At 35.4% G+C, this 20,088-nt stretch overlaps 1 long non-coding RNA gene and 7 other non-coding genes across 8 annotated transcripts; all 8 read right to left on the bottom strand.

Moving 5' to 3' along the window:
• Nucleotides 1-9,192: 9,192 nt before the first annotated feature.
• Nucleotides 9,193-9,295, bottom strand: LOC145161808 (small nucleolar RNA Z103). Its single transcript, XR_013738682.1, has one exon. It is a non-coding gene; the product is annotated as a small nucleolar RNA Z103 (small nucleolar RNA).
• A 95-nt stretch (nt 9,296-9,390) lies between these two features.
• Nucleotides 9,391-9,496, bottom strand: LOC145161807 (small nucleolar RNA Z103). The gene has a single exon (XR_013738681.1). It is a non-coding gene; the product is annotated as a small nucleolar RNA Z103 (small nucleolar RNA).
• A 5,750-nt stretch (nt 9,497-15,246) lies between these two features.
• On the bottom strand, nt 15,247-18,466 carry LOC145159001 (uncharacterized). The gene is made up of 2 exons (XR_013737424.1): nt 18,411-18,466; nt 15,247-17,414 (listed from the first exon to the last, which is right to left on the bottom strand). It is a non-coding gene; the product is annotated as an uncharacterized LOC145159001 (long non-coding RNA).
• On the bottom strand, nt 16,988-17,090 carry LOC145161805 (small nucleolar RNA Z103). The gene has a single exon (XR_013738679.1). It is a non-coding gene; the product is annotated as a small nucleolar RNA Z103 (small nucleolar RNA).
• LOC145161806 (small nucleolar RNA Z103) lies at nt 17,181-17,285 on the bottom strand. The gene has a single exon (XR_013738680.1). It is a non-coding gene; the product is annotated as a small nucleolar RNA Z103 (small nucleolar RNA).
• On the bottom strand, nt 17,967-18,039 carry LOC145161803 (small nucleolar RNA Z105). The gene has a single exon (XR_013738677.1). It is a non-coding gene; the product is annotated as a small nucleolar RNA Z105 (small nucleolar RNA).
• LOC145161802 (small nucleolar RNA Z105) lies at nt 18,119-18,190 on the bottom strand. Its single transcript, XR_013738676.1, has one exon. It is a non-coding gene; the product is annotated as a small nucleolar RNA Z105 (small nucleolar RNA).
• On the bottom strand, nt 18,257-18,362 carry LOC145161821 (small nucleolar RNA Z161/Z228). Its single transcript, XR_013738695.1, has one exon. It is a non-coding gene; the product is annotated as a small nucleolar RNA Z161/Z228 (small nucleolar RNA).
• Nucleotides 18,467-20,088: the final 1,622 nt, after the last annotated feature.

Here is a 20,088-nt window from a genome sequence, read left to right as displayed (position 1 = left end):
AAATTGGGGCCTCGCAAAGCCTCTGCCGAAGGGTCTCGAATGCTGACTGCTGCTTGGGGACCCACCGGAAATCCACCCCCTTCCGCGTCAGATGAGAGTGAGGAGTACTGCAATCTTGGAGAAATCCTGAATGAATCTCCAGTAGTACCCTGCCAAACCCAAGAAACTCCTGATATCCGAGGGAGATTTCGGAACCTCCCACTGCATCACCGCCTCAATCTTGGCCGGATCGACCAAAATCCCGTCTTGGTTAACGAGGTGTCTAAGGAACTGAACCTCCTGTAACCAGAACTCGCACATCGAGAACTTAGCATAAAGTCGTTCTCATCTCAAAACTTCCAGGAGATCACGGAGATGCTCCTCATGCTGCTCTCTGGTCTTGGAATACACCAAGATATCATCAATAAACACGATCACCGAGCGATCGAGCATCGGCCTGCATACCCGATTCATCAAATCCATAAATACCGCAAGCACATTGATGAACCCGAATGGCATCACCACGAACTCGTAATGCCCATAACAAGTTCGGAACGCGGTCTTCTCCACTTCCTCCTCCCTCACCCTAACCTGATGGTACCTAGACCTCAGATCAATCTTGAAGAACCAAGATGCTTCCTGTAACTGATCAAAGAGATCATCAATTTGCAGAAGGGGATAACAGTTCTTCACCGTTAACTTGTTCAACTCCTGCTAATTAATGCACATCCGGTGTGAACCATCCTTATTCTTGACGAATAAAATTGGTGCTTCCCAAGGAGAACTGCTCGAACGGATGAACTGCTTTCCTAACAGCTCCTGCAGCTGAGATGACAACTCCTACATCTCAGGAGGCTCCAAACGATGTGGCGCCCTAGTAATCGGGGCCGCACCTGGCACAAGGTCAATCCTAAACTCGACCTGCCTCTCTGGAAGCACACCGGGTAACTCCTCCGGGAATACATCAGCGAACTCCCTGAAAACCGAAACATCAGCAACCGACACCTTATCCCTAACCCGCATATCCACCACATAAGCCAAATAACCTGCATACTCGTGCTGAATATACTGTCGAGCCCTGGCTACCGAACAAAACCCTGAACCCATCCTGGTACCCTCTCTATAAATAACCAGTTCTCCCTCACTTGGGGTTCGAACTACCACGCGCTGACCCTCGCAGTCGATCATGGCACCGAAACTGCTTAGCCAATCTATACCCACAATCACACAGACATCCCTCATGGGAATAGGAATCAAATCAATCGGAAAGGATACCCCGAAGATCTCCAGAACGCAACCCAGATAAACCGAAGAAGCAGGAAACCCCGTGTTCGTTGGCGATAGAAACTCGCAACGGGCACTCCAACTCCCCTATGGGCAAAGCAAACTCCTTACTAAAAGACCTAGAAAAAAGGACTGACTTGCACCCGAGTCAAACAACACTAAAGTAGAAAATGAGTTCACTAGAAATGTACCTACCAAAGGTACAAATATATGAGCATAAAACAAACATAATCAATGAGATAATGGGTAGAAACATACCAGTCATATCATATGATGCTGTCCTGGAGTCCTTGGCAGTAAGCTAGAAAGCGCGACCTCGATCCCTCGAGGGCTCCGCCCTGCCCTGACTCTCGTCAGTGATCCTCAAAGTAGCCGGCGCTGAAGCATGCGCCGGCCTGGCAGCGAGCGATGGAAAGTTGGCCTTTACATGGCCAACCTGGTCGCAATGATAGCAAATCCTGGAACTGAGTGATGGAGCCTGCTGGCGGCAATTCCTCTCCATGTGGCCCTGCCGTCCATAATTGTGGCACCCAGACGATGATCGACAAGCACCCTCGTGCCCCTTGCCGCACTTCTCGCAAGTGCGGCCCTTTCGGCCCCCAGATCTGACACCAGCGGTCTTAATCCACTTTGGCACAGGCTGCAACTGCGTCGGGGCCGGCCTCTGCTCTCTCGTCTGCAGACCAATCTAAATCTCACGCTGCCTGGTGGCCTCCTGCATCTCCAACAATGAACCATAGCACTGTGTAGAAACAAACTGCCTGATCTTCGTCTTAAGCATGCTCAAGTAACGGGTCATCTGAGCCTGCTCAGATGCAGCAAACTCAGGGCAGAACATAGCTATCTTCGTGAACATCTTGGTGATCTCCGTCACCGTCTCGGAACCCTGTCTCAAATCCAGATACTCCTACGCTAACCTCTCACGCTCCACCAGCGGAACATATCGGGTGCGGAACATCTCAGAAAACTGCTCCCAAGTCACAACAGCTCTCTGCTCAACATAATAAGAACTAGTAGCGAGCCTCCACCACTCCTTCGCTCCGGACCTCAGAAGGTTCATAGCGCACATGACCTTCTGGTCAGTAGAGTATAAACAAGTGAAGAAACATCCCTCCATATCAGATAGCCACCTCATGGCTACGATCGGGTCCTGAACTCCATCAAAAGTCGGGGGCTTCGTATTATCGAAGTCCCGATACTGAAAGACCCGCCTTGACCCAATACCTGCAGCCGTCAGGGCTGCAGAGGGTGCAACAGCATCCGTCTCAGCAACGATTGCGTATCGATCATCAAATAACTCCATCATCACGGTCTTGATAGACCCGAACATCTCCGGAATCTGTCCCAGACAATAGTAACCACCTCCTCGTGAATGATCTCCCTGATGCGGTCCTCTGACAATGCTGGCCCACCCTGACTGCCAGCTCCTGATCCCGACCCGAATCCGATCTCAACTCGTCTCATAGTCACCATACTGAAAATACACCAGGAAGATATCAGATAATCTACATATCATAATAGGGAACCAACTCCTAACGAAGCCCTAGGGGTTGTGACTTCCTTGCTACGCGTACGGGTCCTGTGCTTTCAGTAGTACGGGCCCATACTACCTTCCACACCTACCCATATTTGTCTCAAGGATCATCACAACGTCGTAACAATACTCATAAGCATAGACGAACTCTCAATCCTCACTCCCTAGAGGAAATGCTAAACATATCACGACTGGCCGGCTGATCCCACATGACTCATCCATGAAACTTCCACCAACCCTGCAGCACTCTCGGATGCTATCCATACATAACACTGGACCCTATAGACATTTGAATATATGATCCTACCCTAAGCCCTTCATCAAACAAGAACAGAAAATAAGGCCAGACCACACATTCTCAGGCTATAAGATCTTAGTTATATATAACCATGATGCATACACTAAACAACTACAGTAATTATGTCAATTCCATAAAAGAAAGACCCTAGGCTATCTGGCATCATATAATCAGGAAATTCTAACATGCAATTCATGTAGATCCCTAGTCTATCACTAGCATGTTGTTCTAACATAACACAATATCAAATAATAGTATGGTATTTTGGGGTCTACTTATTGGCTCCGGCTGATCGTACGCATCGCATTCTCCTTGATTATTTTGAAAACCATTTGAAAATAATTTTAAAAATCTTTTTCCCTAGTTTGAGATTGGATTCACACTAATGTTCCTCCAATTCACTCAAACCTAGTCTCTGATACCAACTTGTAACACTCATAAAAATTCATGAAAATTTAAACTTTTTCAATCAACCGAAAAGAATAGTTGTTTACATTGTAGTTTTCAAAACGAGTTTAAACATCAGAGAAATCCCAAAATCATGAAACAAAACATGATGATGTGCACGATCACGCCTTCGCCCTCCTGCGATCCTCTGAAGTACCTGAAACACAATCCAAAACTGTAAGCCCAAATCTTAGTGAGTTCCCCCAAAATACCAATACATAGAAAATAGAACAAATATAATAACAACATGCAATGGGTCCACAGCTAACAGACTGGATTACCCCTGAGCCCACAGCATAAGTCTGGCTTGCTCCCGGCTTGATCAGTCCTCGAATTGAATACCACTAAGCCCTCAGTACGAGTCTGGCATGCCCTTCCCGGCCCTCAGCTCATATCTGGAATGCTCATGAGCCCTCGGTATGAGTCTGGCATGCCCTCCCTGGCCCTCAGCTCATATCTGGTATGCTCTGGGGTTTGTTGGCAACATCACGGAGTAGTACAGCCTCAACCCAGCCCACACAATATGTCGACATATAACATATAACATCATATACAGATAAACATGCAGTATCACAGGTAGTCCTACAAATCTACCAACTAGCATATCAAAACTAGCATGCATATATATTCCATACTCAACATATCAATGATATCAGGTTATCAAAACCAATGGGCCGACCTTGGTGCCTTCGACCCTAAAGTACAGTGAGGAAAACTCACCTCACAAGTAGTGCAGAACTGATAAGGTCTGACTCCGAATCTCAGCTCTCGACTCGAATGCCAACAACCACCATGTGACCAATTCCATCAAAATCCCGAAATACCCAAATTGCCCTCAAAAGTCAAACTTGGTCAACCATGGTCAAAGTTAGAGTCAACGGTAAAGGTCAACAGTCCATTTTGACCCAACTCGTCGAGTGCACCCATGAACTCGTCGAGTTTATATAGTACTCAGAAGGTCGGGAAAATCCTAGCCAACTCACCGAGTTGGCTGGAAAACTTGCCGAGTTTTCCCATCTTAACACATATAGTTGATTCTTCGATTCCCGGGACTCTAAGGCTTAGATCTAAACTCAAATGTTGTCTAAAAGGATAAAGTTTTCAACTTCATCATTTGAGGCTACTCCAAGTGCTTAAAAACCCCTCCACAAGGCTTGAAAACTCAAGGGCTTGACCAATAAGCATAAAATCCTTGAGATCTGGAACCTAACCTTTTCTAGAAGAGATTCTAGCCTCAAAAACGTCCCAAAGGTTGGTGCTTTATAGACATGCATGTCCAATGCATGTCTTGAACCCAAAATGGTTCAAAAGGGGAAAATATGACCTAAACTCCATGCATGGAATCAAGACTTGGCTAAAAGATCAGACTTAAGGCTGATAAAAGATCAGACTTAAGGATTTAAGGAGGTTATATAGGGTGCAAAACCCTAAAATTTAAGGTTTCCCACCCAGCCATCAACACGTCGAGTTCTCCTCACCATCTCGTCGAGTTGGTCCATAAAAATGTGTGATCCAAAATCCCTTCAACATGCCGAGTTGAGGCTATCAACTCGCCGAGTTCCAAAAGAAAACTTGCTTTATAGAATAAATCTTATACCTGGAAGTCGGGATGTTACATAGGACTCCTACCTACCTCTTTCAGAGTTCTCCTATAACAATAGTTATCACTCCAACATTGGTGCTCCACCTTTTGAGCTCTTGAATGGTCGGAGATGTCGTACCCCGGTTTGTTGGGGGGGAGGTTGGTCACAGTGTTTTGGGAAGGACCGAAGTAGTCCTTCATACCACAGAGCTTATTCAGCAGATCAGGCAGAGACTGCAGACCGCTTAGAGTCAGCAGAAAAGCTACGCCGAATGGCGCCGATCCCAATTGGAGTTTCAGGTCGGTGATATGGTATACTAAAGGTATCACCTTGGAAAGGTGTGATATGCTTCCGGAAGAGGGGGGAAGTTGGTTCCTCGGTATATTGGGCCTTTTCGAGTGATTGTCAGGGTTGGCAAGCTTGCTTATAGGTTGGATCTACCTGAGGAGCTCAGTCAGATTCACAGCACTTTCCATGTTTCGCAGTTGCGAAAGTGTGTATTGGATGATGAGGTAGTGGTCTCCTTGGATGATATTTAGGTATATGAGCGCCTGAACTATGTTGAGAGGCCGGTAGCTATTTTGGAGAGAAAGATGAAGGTTTTGTGCAACAAGGAGATTCCTTTGGTAAAGGTACAATGACAGCATCAGAGAGGCTCCGAGTGGACTTGGGAGCTGAAGGCTAAGATGCGGGAGCATTATCCTGAGTTATTCACCACGGCAGACTTCAAGAGCGAATTCTAGATTAAGTGTGGGAGAATTGTAACATCCCTATGTGAGGTACTTCTAAATTTAACCCCTTTAATTCATTTCTGTTGCATTTTGGTCCCAAGTTCAAGTAATGTATGCAAAAGGTCCTTAATGGCATTGTTGTAATTTTAGGCCTTCGGGGTACTCCATGTGTACGTGGTGTATGATGGGCTTACATCAGTGTACGTTGGGCGTATTTTCCAGATGAGGAAACCCTAATTTTTTGGGTTTGGTTGGTATTTAAGCACTCTTATGGCCTTATTTTCATCACCTTATCAGCCTCCACCCTCTCATTCGTGTTTGCAACCCTAATATCCTCTTGAGGAGCCATTTCTAAGCTTGTGTGTGTGTTTTGGTACTTTTGAAGAAGAAGGAAGGAAGAGAAGACCACCTTGAAGGAGTGAAACTTTCTAGATCCAGGATCACACCACCTTTTGGCACCATTTTAAGGTATCAAGTTCTGAACTTGGTGTAGTTTCTTGTAGAATGTCTTAATGGATTAAGAAGTTGAGATAAGCACTTAATGGCATGTAAAGTCATAAAGTTGGAAACTTTATGACTCTAAACTGTATTTCAGCCTTGGATCTGAAATATGGACGTAAGTGCTTAAGCCATTAAGTACTTAATGAGTTTTGAAGTTGGCGAGAGTACGCCCCGTGTACTCAGAGTATGCCCTGCGTACGAGGTCAACCACCCCCGATGGGGGTCAACATGTGAGGACTCGTGTATGTCCGGCATACCTTTGGAGTACACCCCACGTACTCGCACTGGGTCAATCCGGTTGAGTTGACTCAGTTGGGTTGACTCTGATGATTTAGGGGGTTTTACCAGGTGACTTTGACTTTGACCAAGTTTGACCTTAAGGGTATTTTGGGAATTCTAATTGAGATCGGTCATTTGGTTGGAATAGGAGGCGGTTGGAGCTGAGATTCGGAGTTGAGACCTCATCAGCCTTTGTCCAGTTTGCAAGGTGAGTTTTCCTCACTATACTTGCGGGTCGAAGGCACCAAGTCCGGTCCATTGGTTTGATATTCACTAATATGTTGAGTATGGAATAGATATGCATGATTATGCTAGATATTGATATACTAGTCTGGTAGATATGTAGGACTACCTGTGATTTTGTTTGCATGATTATCTGTATATGTTTATTATCTGGTATATGTCGACATATTGTGTTGGTTTGAGGTTGTATTGCTCCGTGCGGTAGCCAAAAAAAACCTTGGAGCACTCCAGATATGAGTTGAGGGTCGGGTAGAGCATGCCAGACTCATACTGAGGGCTCATGTGCATTCCAGATAAGAGCTGAGGACTGGACGGTATGCCAAACTCATACTGAGGGCTTGATGGTATTTCAGTCTGAGGACTGATCTGGTCAGGGAGCAAGCCAGACATAAGTTGTGGGCCCCGAGGGCAAGCCATACTTATACTGTAGGCTCGGGGGTAATCCAGTCTTTTAGCTGTGGACCCATTACATGTTGTTATTGTATATATGTTATTTGGTTCTGTGTTAGTATTTTGGGGGAACTCACTAAGCGTTGGCTTATAGTTTTGGGTTATGTTTCAGATACTTCGGATGACCGTGGGAAGGCGAAGGCGTAACCGTACACATCCTCTTGTTATGATCTATGATTTTAGGAAAACTCTGATGTTGGAAATGTTTTGAAAACTATTTTGTAAACACTTTATGGTTTTGGGTTATATTTAAAAAGTTTAAATTTATCATGATTTTTATGAGTGTTACATGTCTACTCTTTCCATGGGGGGTAGGTCGGTGCTCTTGAAATCGACGTTGGGTTCTCTTGGTACTTATTTTATATCCTTGTTTTTAATGTCAGTGAAAGTTGAAAAGGAATTGGAAGTGAATGGAAGTCAAATTTTTGGGAGTGGCAACAAGGACAATAAAAAATTGCATTGGATCATGTGGGATCAAGTGTTAGCTGATAAAAGTCATGGTAGGTTGGATATTGGTAGCTTGATCTCGCTTAATTTTTCCCTTCTTCAAAAATGGCATTGGCTTTTTCATACATAAGGGAATGTGCTTTGGGTGCAAGTGATCAAGAAAATATATGGTGAGAATGGTGGTTTTGACCAAATGTAATCGTTTTTGGGGTAGTTCGTGGGCTAGAATTGTTGCTTCCATTGTTCGGCTAAATGAAGAATCAGTTGTCTTAAAATTGGCTATTCGTAGGAGTGTTGGGAATGGCTTGAACACTTTATTTGCAAGCAAAATTGGGTGGGTGAAAGTAATCTAGATATTCTTTTTCTTAGATAATTTCAGTTGGAAGTTGATAGCGATTGCACCATTGCTATTTGTAGTTGTAATGGTGCTTAGATTTGGAATTTGAGGCACCCCATTAGAAGTGATATTGAAATGACCTAATATCTGGAATTGATGAATTGCTTATTGGAGGTTCATCTTAACTATCAAATGGATAGATGGATATGGGGGATTGGAGAGGATGGTAGCTTCACGGTGAGTGCCACAAGAAGATGGATTGAGAAAATTATCCTTCATAATTCTGGTATGGAAACTAGATGGAATGTTTTTGTCCCTAGGAAGGTTAATACTATGATTTGGCGTGTGTTGAGAGATAGAGTCTCGACTTCTTTTAATCTTTCAAAAGTGGGAGTAAAAGTTGCTTCAATTATGTGCCCTTTATGTGACTCGGAGGTTGAACAACTAGATCATCTCTTTCTTAAATGTGAGGTACCTTCCAGAACGTGGAATACAATGTTTAAATGGCTGGATATTTCCCCCTTTCCAGTTGGTTAGGTCACTGATTTGTTTTTGGGTATTGATCAAATGCCTATCTCTTAGAAGAAGAAAAGTGTGGTCGATGCGGTTTTTTGCACGGGCATCTGGTATATGTGGAGATTCAGAAATGATAGTTTTTTCGGGTGGGACTCTCAAACAAAGTGACATTGTTGATTTTATCCTTCAATTCTCTTTTAATTAGTTTGTCAATAGAAATATAAAATGTAATATAGATAGACTTAATTGGTTTAAAAACCCATTGAACTCTTTGTGATCTCGATCTAGCTTATTGCTAGTTTGTTTTCTTTTTTCCATTTATTTTATGGGTGGCTACTTCTTTTATATATATATATATATATATATATATATATATATAAAACATCTAACAATTGATATACCGTATTACCACTCAAACATGCCAGAATCAGTTTTGGAGTAATATACGTTTTTTGTGGATGTCATACAATGTCCAAAATTTTACAGGGTCATATTTTCCCTATATATTGTTAGAATAATAAAAAATTAGCTCAATAATCTAATTATATGAGACGAAAAGAAGATTGGATTAGTATTCTAGGCTTGGATTCTCTCTATAAAAAGAATCTTATAATTGCGCTCAATTAATCAACTTCGATCATCCGGGGAAGTAATCATCACATCCGATCTTTAAGTTTATAAAATTAAGAAAAAATCATTGAACAATATTTTTAAAAAAAAATTAAAAGAAAAATTACGTGAGAAAATCATAAACGAAAAAGATGGATCAGATTTATGGCTTGAGTATTCTCCAAAACAAGAAAAAACTAAAATTTGTGCTCAGTTATTTCAAATTCGATCATATCGGGAAATAATCATTATATCAATCATCTTAGTACAAACACGGCAACTAAAATAAAATTGGAAAATACTGAAACTAAAATACTGATAGAAAAGAGTGCATGCAATCAGTATTTTCGATGCAAATACATACAACCATTATCACACCACCCGATCTCGTCCTTATGTATTCTCCGACCAAACAGCTTCCCTGCCTCCTTTGTCTTCCCCGGATGTGGTTGGAAATTTAGTAACGCCAATAAAACACAAAAAATGAAGCCAATAAATTTGGAAAAATGATTTGCGATGGTAATTATCTTTTTGTGTTGTTTATGTTTAGGCAACTTTATTTTTTTTGTATACATTTAACCATTTAACTTGTTAAATGTGTTCACATATTACCATTGTCATTTGTTATAGCATGTGACAATGGTAATATGTGAACACATTTAAAAAGTAAAATGGTCAAATAGGTACAAAAAAAAACGTTGTTTAAATGTGAATAATTTTTTTTGTAAATTTCTTAACATTTTTTATAATTTCTTACAACATTTTTATGATATTTTTTTCCTATAGGTTTTTGTAATACAATATTTTAAACTTTGCTTATAAATTTGTTTTTTCAACTTTTTTTATATCTTCATATAATTTTAATACAAATGCTTTTAAACTAAATATTTTATAAATGTTTTAAATTTTTCTTACGAGTTTTTAACTTGTTTTTTTACATTTTCTTACAATTTTTTTTATAACTTTCATACATTTATTTTTAAACTTTCTTTTACAACATTTTTAAAGTGTTTCACAGATTTTGTATGACAGTTTAATTTTTTTTATAACATTTTAAAATGCTTTCGTTAAATATTAGTTTAAAACGTTGTATTAAAAGTTTATAAACTTCTAATTAAAAATTATTAAAAAATTGTAATAATTTTAAAACATTTATATTATATAGATTTTTTTTGTTTTTTTCTTTGCTAAGTAATTTTTTTTAAAGACCGTCCATACTTATTGTTATATATTTAATTTATTTATTTTATTGTTAGATATTATTTACTTTAAAAATATTATATATGCTTAAAAACAAAAGAAAAAAAATTATAAAAGACTATATCAAATATTTCAAAACAAAAACATATTTGTTAATTAAAAACTAAAGTTTAGAATTGATCAATAATTACTTAATATTTAGGAAATTATGAATATTTTAAAAATAACGTTTGAAAAATATAACACAGACAAATATGAAAAATAAAATCGCTATTAAAAGTGGGGAAATGACTTATCTGGGTAATTAACTTTTCGTTTTGTTCATATTTAGACAACTTTCTTTTTTTGTACACATTTAACCATTTAACTTGTTAATTTATTCGCATATTACCATTGTCGCTTGCTATAGCCGGTGACAATGACAATATGTGAACACATCTAAAAAGTTAAACGGTCAAATATATACAAAAATAAAGTAGTTACCTAAATGTGAACAAAACGGCAAAAATGATTACCTTGGTAACTTATTTTCCCCAATAAAATTTGTAGTTGAGCAAATGAGTAATACAAGTAATCAGAACATATTAATAAGCAAAAACAAGAAAACCCCAGAAAACACATAAACCCGAAATGTGATAAAACTGAACTTGTTTTTGTGTGCATTCTGAGAACCCCTGTTTACATTCTAAGAAGAACCTTCGCCTCCACCTTTGTCTTCAACCTATAACTGCAACCGAGAAAAACCCTAGTTCCATTCTCATCGTAACCTGTGGTGATGGAGGGTATGATTTCCTTTGATTCTCACTGTAACCTCCCTTTGTCTTGTTGATTTCATGGAACAATTTCCTGTTACTCACACTCGATTTCTTGATCAAACCTAATGAACCAACCAACGATGTCTGAACCCATCGAGTTCAAAAAACAATTTTGGTGGCGGTGACTAACAAGGTATCTGAAAGGATTTTTTTAACTAGGTTTAAATAAGTAGCGGAATGCAGCGATGGTGGTGTGGTGGCTTCGATTCACGTCATCGATGATGGTGGTAACACTGATTCACGACAGTTGGTAGTGGTGTCGATGGTGGTTTCCCGCAAGACAAAGCTACAAGAGGTTGAAGATGAGTGCTAAAGGGTTGACGAAGTGTGACGATGACAACGATCAAGTGAGGATGGTGGTTCTCCGGTGGCGGTGACCATTGTCCGATGATTTAGGGCTCAGTGTTGAAGAATTGAGAGAGAAATAGACGCATCTAACTTTCCTTAGTTAGGTGGGGTGGGGAGTCTTTGTGGGGTTTTTTTCTTTTCTTTTTAAAAATTAAAATGATAAACAATAATAGAAAAATAAGAAAGAAAATATATAAAGGTAAAATAGTCTTTTTAAGTTTAATAAGAACCAAACATGCAACAAAAACAAACAATATAGATCGTTAAAAAAATAAATTATGAACCAAACATACAAATTACTCTAAACCACAATGACCATTCGTGTAATTTACTCTTGATAATTGAAGCACTCAGGATGGAAAAGGGTTGTTCGTATAAAAATCAAGGGATAATGACTTGAAAGGGTAACGAACTTTCGACTTTGTTCACATTTAGTCACTAAACTTTTTTTCGTTATCTATTTGTCATTGAACTATTGAAACTGTTCACATTTACCCTTATGACCGGCTGTTACCGGTCATAAAGGTAAAATGTGAACAATTTCAATAGTTTAGTGACAAATAGATAACGAAAAAAAGTTTAGTGACTAAATGTGAACAAAATCGAAAGTTCGTTTCCCTCTAAAAAGTTCAATGACTAAATGTGAACAAACTTCCTCTTGTATTATGTTTTAGCAAATTATTTATTTTTGTTAAATTGTAGCAACATTTGTTGATGAAGAAATCTATGAAATAAAAAAAACAAAACCCTGAAAATATATTTAAAAAAAAACAAAAAACCGAAACCGAAATTAAAAACCAATGGTTTGACATTTACCAAAATAAAAAATCAAAATTTCCAATCTGATTTTGGTTTTACAAAAAAATGAATCATTCTCACTGATGTGAATTATGACCATTGGTTTGGCATGCGAAATTAAAGAACACGGTGATTTGGGTGTTTAAGAGATGCATTCGATTATGAAAGGTGTTTACAAAAAGGATCTAGATCTAAATCTACATAATTAACACATACTAACACTCTCAATGTTACATCTTTCAAGCACACATCTACATGTGGTATGAACCCACCTTATATAGACGTGTTTACATGTTTCTCTCTCTATCTCTCATGTCATAAAGGGGGAGTTTCGGATAGAAAATTCTGAATTGAGCGCTTTCTCATTCCCTTTTTGGTTTTATAATCATTTGTCGATTATAAAAAGGGGGAGAGATTTAGATATGGAAATCCGAAAGTTGAATTTTTGTAAAACCAAAATCAGATTTGAAAATTGTGATTTTTTATTTTGGAAAATACCAAACCATTGGTTTTTATTTCGGTTTTGGTTTTTCGGTTTTTTTATATATTTTTCAGGGTTTTGTTTTTTTTATTTCATAGATTTCTTCATCAACAAATGTTGCTACAATTTAACAAAAATAAATAATTTGCTAAAACATAATATAAGAGGAAGTTTGTTCACATTTAGTCATTGAACTTTTTAGAGGGAAACAAACTTTCGATTTTGTTCACATTTAGTCACTAAACTTTTTTTCGTTATCTATTTGTCACTAAACTATTGAAACTGTTCACATTTTACCCTTATGACCGGTAACAGCCGGTCATAATGATAAAATGTGAACAGTTTCAATAGTTCAATGGCAAATAGATAACGAAAAAAAGTTTAGTGACTAAATGTGAACAAAGTCGAAAGTTCGTTGTCCTTTCAAGTCATTATCCCAAAAATCAATAAGACACTCATCGTGCGAAATTATGATACGGAAAAACATTAAACCAAGTACAATTTTTTGTCCAATGTGGAATGAAACATGAATAAACAATTAATCAAGTAGTAATGAAACAATAAAATAACAATTGGCCAGAAAATGAATAAACTGTATTTTCGTATGCACAACATAACCCACAACTACGTCACAGTTGACAACCTCAATCATAGTCGGTTATTGTATGAAATCATGGAATCGCAACATAAATTGATGATAATAGTCATTTTTGAAAAAAAAAAATCAAAACTAGATGTCATCGAAATGCAACATTATGAAATGCACAAATTACTATCACATTTTATTTATTTCGATTTATGTTTCATTTACGACATATCAACTTCCCACACTGCCAATAAGGTACAACCCTAGCACATCGTCAAACATAAATAAATTATATTTTTATACAAAACTTAATGCTCCACTTCAAATATAATTTAAAACTAGATTTAAGAGATAAATACAACCACTTATCCCAATTACATTACATTTGCCACAATCCTTTTCGAACAACTTTGTTTCATTTTTTAAAAAAAGATTAAGCGAACTTCATATGGATCTTCACTGTTGAGTTCAATCTTGATATGTAAAAAGATTAGCGCAAACCATTTTTCACAACTCCCAAAACGCTTCATTTGCAAAAACTCTACTGACTTTTGCCTTCAATTTTGGACAAACTTTTATTAAAACATTCACTTCATTTGCAATGTTTTCCAAGTTACGAGTAGCATTCATATGGATGCCAATAAACACCATAGAATTTTTGTTTACGGTCCTCCATTTTGAGTATACCTCACTATTAGAATACGGAGGTGATAATTTCACTTACAATTTTTATGCATCCATTTATTAAAAATATAATTTTTCTTTTATACCCCTTTATAAATAAAAACCTTTGTCGTCCCTTATTTTCATCCTGGCACCGTTGCTATTTGAATTTTATATATTTTATTTGCTATTTGAATTTTATATATTTTATTTGGAAACTCATGATTTCCCGAACATAGCCTTAATTTGTTTTATTTTTACTTTTCATTTGAACTTTTTGTTTTAGTTTAATTCTGATTTCATTATATGTTCTTAAAATAAAGTATATACAAATAATAATAATATTTAATATTTAAAGCAAAAGTTAGATAAAAATAATCATATACATATAATACCAACATCATACAAACATATTATTATCGTTTATTGGCGGAATTGGTTAATTATCTTTATTTGCTTATTAAGTGTGTACATAGTTAAGAAGAAATTAATTTTTTTATTAATGGTGTAACTCTAAACAGTTATCAGTCACAAATAAAAGAATAGTCATAGACCATGATTTAAAATAGCATTAGTTTGAACATTTTGTGACATGCTCATGATTGTTTAGATTAAACCATTAATAAAAAAAATTAATTTTTTTAGCTTATGGTATGACTATTAATAAATCAAATATATATATTTAGATTCCGATAGTATACAGTCGTATGGTGTTGGTATCACATTGTAATAAAAAAAATTATCAAATTTTTGCTTCAATATTATTATTATTATTATTATTATTATTATTATTATATACTTTATTTTAATAAAATATAATAAAATCAAAATTAAACACAAACAAAAAATAAAAATAAAACAAATTAAGGCGATAAATCATTGGTTTCCAAATAAAATATATAAAATTTAAATAACAGTGACAAGATCAAAATAAGGGTCGACAAAAGGTTATTATTTGCAAAGGGACATAAAAGGAAAAAAATATTTTTATTAAGTGGATGGATAAAAATTTTAAGTGGAATTCCCGTTAGAATATTACTAGTTATTCATTCGGACAAAAAAACCTTTTCCGCCACAAAATTTAAACATCGACACATTTGCCGAAATGAATAGGTAATACCACTCTAGTAGTCAATTATATTGAAAATAAAAAACCGTTAATAAAAATTCAATACAGATTCATAACATCTAGATGTACACATCCCACAACTTGCAATACGTTACACATAAAATAAATGTTCTAACAAAAGTTAGACAAACTTACCAATCAAAAATCGATTAAGCTTTACACATAAGACGTTTTATGAAGTTATGAACTATAAACCAAAATGATTTGCACTAAAAACGTGACCATTATCAAATTTGACCTGAACAACAAATGATCGATTTTAAATCCCAACCCATAATTCCTCAATAAAGAAGATGAGAAACCACCAAATCATCAATAAGCTTAAAAAAATATTTGAAAATAGGCAAAAAAAAAAGTACTTTAAAAAAAAAGTAAATTAAAGTTACCCGAAAATGTCCACTAGGTTGTGAGAATTGCAAAGACAGATTGATTTACAACACAATATTATTATGATAAATAGCAAAATGTATGCCTTAAACCTAGTTAATATTATTTTTATATTTTGTATACAATATCAAACAAAATTTAAATTCTTGGGTGTTGAATCATGTTTTTAGATATTAAAAAAGAGCATATTACAAATTTATTAATTACTTGGTAGAAAAAAAACAAACAAAACCAAATTACATTTTTAGCCACCAAAATCACAGATGGACTAAACCCATTTACGAATTTAACAAGACATCGGCAAACCTACAAGTCACTAAAACATAGCCATGCTTTAACAACTTTTTTTGTTGTATAAAAACCTCATTTGTATGCTTAAAATATAAAAACCTTATTTGTATGCTTAAAAACGCAGATGGAGCCCATCTACGAATTTTGGGTCTTCGTTTTTTTCTTATTTTTTATTTTGACAAATTTTAACTACTAAACAAACTTATTATATACAAAATTTTGAAAAAAACTATCATTTTATTTGTTATTTCTTTAAAAAATTTCGTAGTTAAACTCTATAAATTTCATAATCAAAATTCAAAAAAAAACCCCAAAAACACAATTTACATGAGTAAATAAAGTTAGTTCATCTATGATTTTAAGCATAAAAAAAATTATACAGCAAAGAAAAAATCATCTGTGGACATACAAGACGCTAAAGCACAGGTAAACATACAAGTCACTAAAAAATCATCCATAGACATACAAGTCGCTAAAGCACAGGTAAACATACAAGTAGCTAAAGCACAGGTAAACATACAAGTCGCTAAAGCACGGCTATGCTTTAGACTTATAAAGCTCGCAGATAGGCTTAGTCGATCGACGATTTTGGTGGCTAAAATAATTTGGGTGTTTTTGTTATTTTCCAGAAAATAATTAACATATTTGGCAAATTTTACAATTTTTTCATTAAAATAGTTTTAAAAAGTTTATTTAATATTAATATTAAATATTTAATACTTAGTTTAGGGTGCTAAGTGTGAGAGGTTACATCAGAATGTATTTAATTTTCACAATGACGGGTGTGGATGGTTATGCCAATAGTATAATAGGCACCATCTTTGGAACAAATAAATCATACATGAGCAGATGATTCAGCATTATTATTTCAATCTAGTCGCTAAATATGTATGCTTATTTTGTAACATCATTATTCCAATAATGTTGTACATGTAAATCATATTCTTTTTTTAAATACTATTATTAAAAGCTTTTTTTCTAATTGCTAGAGTTTGGTTAAAACTTTAATACTTTAAATAAACAAACGAAATCAAAAATAAATAAATAGAAATTGGATCAGATTTCTGGCTTGGATTCTCTCGATAGAGAGAATTTAATATTTGCGCTCAGTATAATCAACTTCGATCATCTGGGGAAATAGTCATCATTTCCAATTTTATGTTCATCGTAAGAAAATATACAAACAAATATAAAATTTCTTGACAAAATAAACAGCTTTTCCTAAACAAAAAATAAACAAAGATATGGATCAGATTTCTGGCTTGGATTTTCCTCCGAAAGGAGAAAAATTAAAATTGCGCTCAGTTATTTCAAATTCGATCATCTGGGGAAATAATCATCATATCCATCATCTTAAATTTTTAATTATAACACAATAAGTAAATGTTCTTCGCATCCGAAACAAATTTGGATGAAATTGAAACCAAAAAATTTCAGAATACGAAAAAATTAATATCGCATCGGCTCATACACAACACCTATTGAATTAAAAGAGAGCTGGTAATCAGTATTTTCGATGCAAATTACAAAAGTTGAAGAAAAAAACACGAAAAAATATACTACGTTTTTTATTAACATGAAAAATCGTTTGGAAATTTGAAGTTTATGACATAAAATGCATGTAACCCTTAATGATTGTAGATAGGCTATGAAAAAAAATCCTAACTTGATAAACACAAAGGGAAAATTTGGTATTGGGTGCTGGATTCAACACTATGGCATTAAAGTTAAAGCCAAAGAGTCAAACTTCAGACCCTTCATATTTCATATGATTCAGAAAAGAATTAAAGAAAATCTTGTTTGAATTGAAGAAAACAGAAAGAAAGAATGTGATATTAGGTGAATAATCGAAGCACTCAGGATGAAAAGGACTTGTTGATATAAAAAATCAAAGATCATTCGATCTCAATACAACATACTCATCATCGTGCGAAATTATTATACAGCTAAACCTTAGAAAATGTAGGATTTTTGTCTAGTGTGGAAAAAATAGCACGTGAAAAAACAATTAATCAAGTAACGAAGAACACTCAGAATGAGTAGGAGGTTTGTTATTCCATTCATGAATTTTTCGGAATAATTAAACAATCATCAACATGTTCTTCTAACTACAGCTTCGCACACAATATATGGAAATTGGAAAGAGTAATGAACATGAAATCAATCTCAAAATTGCGAACATTCAGAATGAGTAGGAGGTTTGTAAATCCATTCATGAATTATCGGTAGAATTAAACAATCATCACCATGCTCGCCTAAGTAATCGATTTCACATGTAGAAATTTTGAAATAGAAAGAGTAACAGAGAAGATGAAAGAAAAACCATCAGAAAAAATGGATCAATACATCAATTTATCACAGTCCTACAAAAAGACGTGACTTCAGACGACCGTCGTGAGATGTAATCCTAAATCGTCATTTGGATTTGAAATCTATAAGCTTAAAACAGAAAAGAAAGAATGAATTGGGAATACCTGATAGGCTTTAAAAACCCTAAAATATGCATTGATGGAGATGAATTGCTTTGACGATGGCAGGAACAAGGAAGAGGTTGTTTATAAAGGAAGCATTGACTCGTAGTTAGGGTTTCATCGCCCCCTTTAAACTGAAATCGTACTAAAGCCCACAATATTTTCTGTTGGGTGACCCAAATCTCAAAGGCCCATTCAATAATGCTTCCGATTATCTTTTTTCTTTACACATATTTCAAAATGGAAGGTAATGATTTTCTTTTACAAGGTATAGTAGTATTATTGAGAAATTAATTTAATTTATAAAACTATTATATTTTACAAAGTATAGTAGTATTATTGAGAAATTAATTTAATTCTAGGTATAAGTTAGAAACACTAATGTTTGGCCTTGACAATTTTGGCCCAATGCTATCTACATAACCATTTTTGCCCCCTCTACCGTCATGTCGTCCAATCAGATGCTGCACCAAAACAGTAACATGGGGTTACGTGTTTCTTTCTTATGTTTTCCACTGCCTTCATCTCGATCTCATGTAGATGGTGCAATAGATTGAGATCACTTCACTGGAAAGAAAAAAAGTTATAGATATATGTTGCGGAGGAGGTATAATATGTTATGGAAAACTCTTTTTCTTATTTGGAATAAATTATAGTTTTCGTATTCTACATGTAAGTAATCATTTTAATCGCAGATTAGATCATTTCTTTAACAATTGTTGATAATTTATCACGACTTATGACAGGGTTTTTATAAAATGCAATAGGAAAGTGGGAACCGATTTTGCAGCAAGTTCATATCAAGGCTCGGCTATCTTAACCGGTAAATAATTGTCAGTTTTATCTTTTTTTTGTCAGAATGTAAGTAATTTGTAATTTTATGTAGATACAATTGACTTTGATAATAAACATTAATAATTTTATATAATTACTATATTTTTGGTTTTTTCATCAAAAAAAAAAGGACGGAGTTGAAAAATTCTTTCCACCATAAACTCAACACTCATCATTGTCATCTCTTTCTATCTACTCGTTACCTTGTCTCTCGATACCAGAAACCCTAACATCATTGCACCGTCACCCACATTCAAACAAGGTTATGTTTATATTTCTCTTTATTGCATGAATGTCTCCGATATTTTGCATAACAATCTGAAATATCACCTTCTTTATATCTCTTTCATCGGTGTGTACATAGTTACACAACTTGTTGGTGTCAATATTAATCATTTAAAATGATAATAATTAATCCTTTCGCATTTGCATGCATATCATAACAATACGATCGTTACTATTTACTCGACACTCATGACTCATGGGTTCACTTTTACCTTAAGTCACATTCTTTTAACATTTAAATATGAATCTTTTTATTGGTTTTGGGGCTAATTGAAAAATGTTTATGTATTGAAGCAACGAATCTTGATGACAATTGTTATATATAACTTACTTTCAAGAAAAGAACAAACTTTACTTTCTAATCAAACTTGATTAGATACATAGAGTTTCAAAGTCATAGATTTTGTGATTTAAGTGAACATATGTTTAACAATGGAGAAAAAACACAAGGATATATGGTCCCAAACTAATCCTGAAACACTTAAAAGGTCCATTGACAAGGCACTAATCTTGAATCAATTTTTTAGATTTAACTCGTCTAACAATAATATTCTAAATATTT

Source organism: Lactuca virosa, chromosome 2 (genome assembly GCF_052849685.1).
Source record: "Lactuca virosa cultivar CGN04683 chromosome 2, Lactuca_virosa_CGN04683_v6, whole genome shotgun sequence".
NCBI classification, from domain to species: domain Eukaryota; kingdom Viridiplantae; phylum Streptophyta; class Magnoliopsida; order Asterales; family Asteraceae; genus Lactuca; species Lactuca virosa.
The sequence above is the reverse complement of the archived record's forward strand: the minus strand, read 5'-3'. Positions and strand labels throughout refer to the sequence as shown.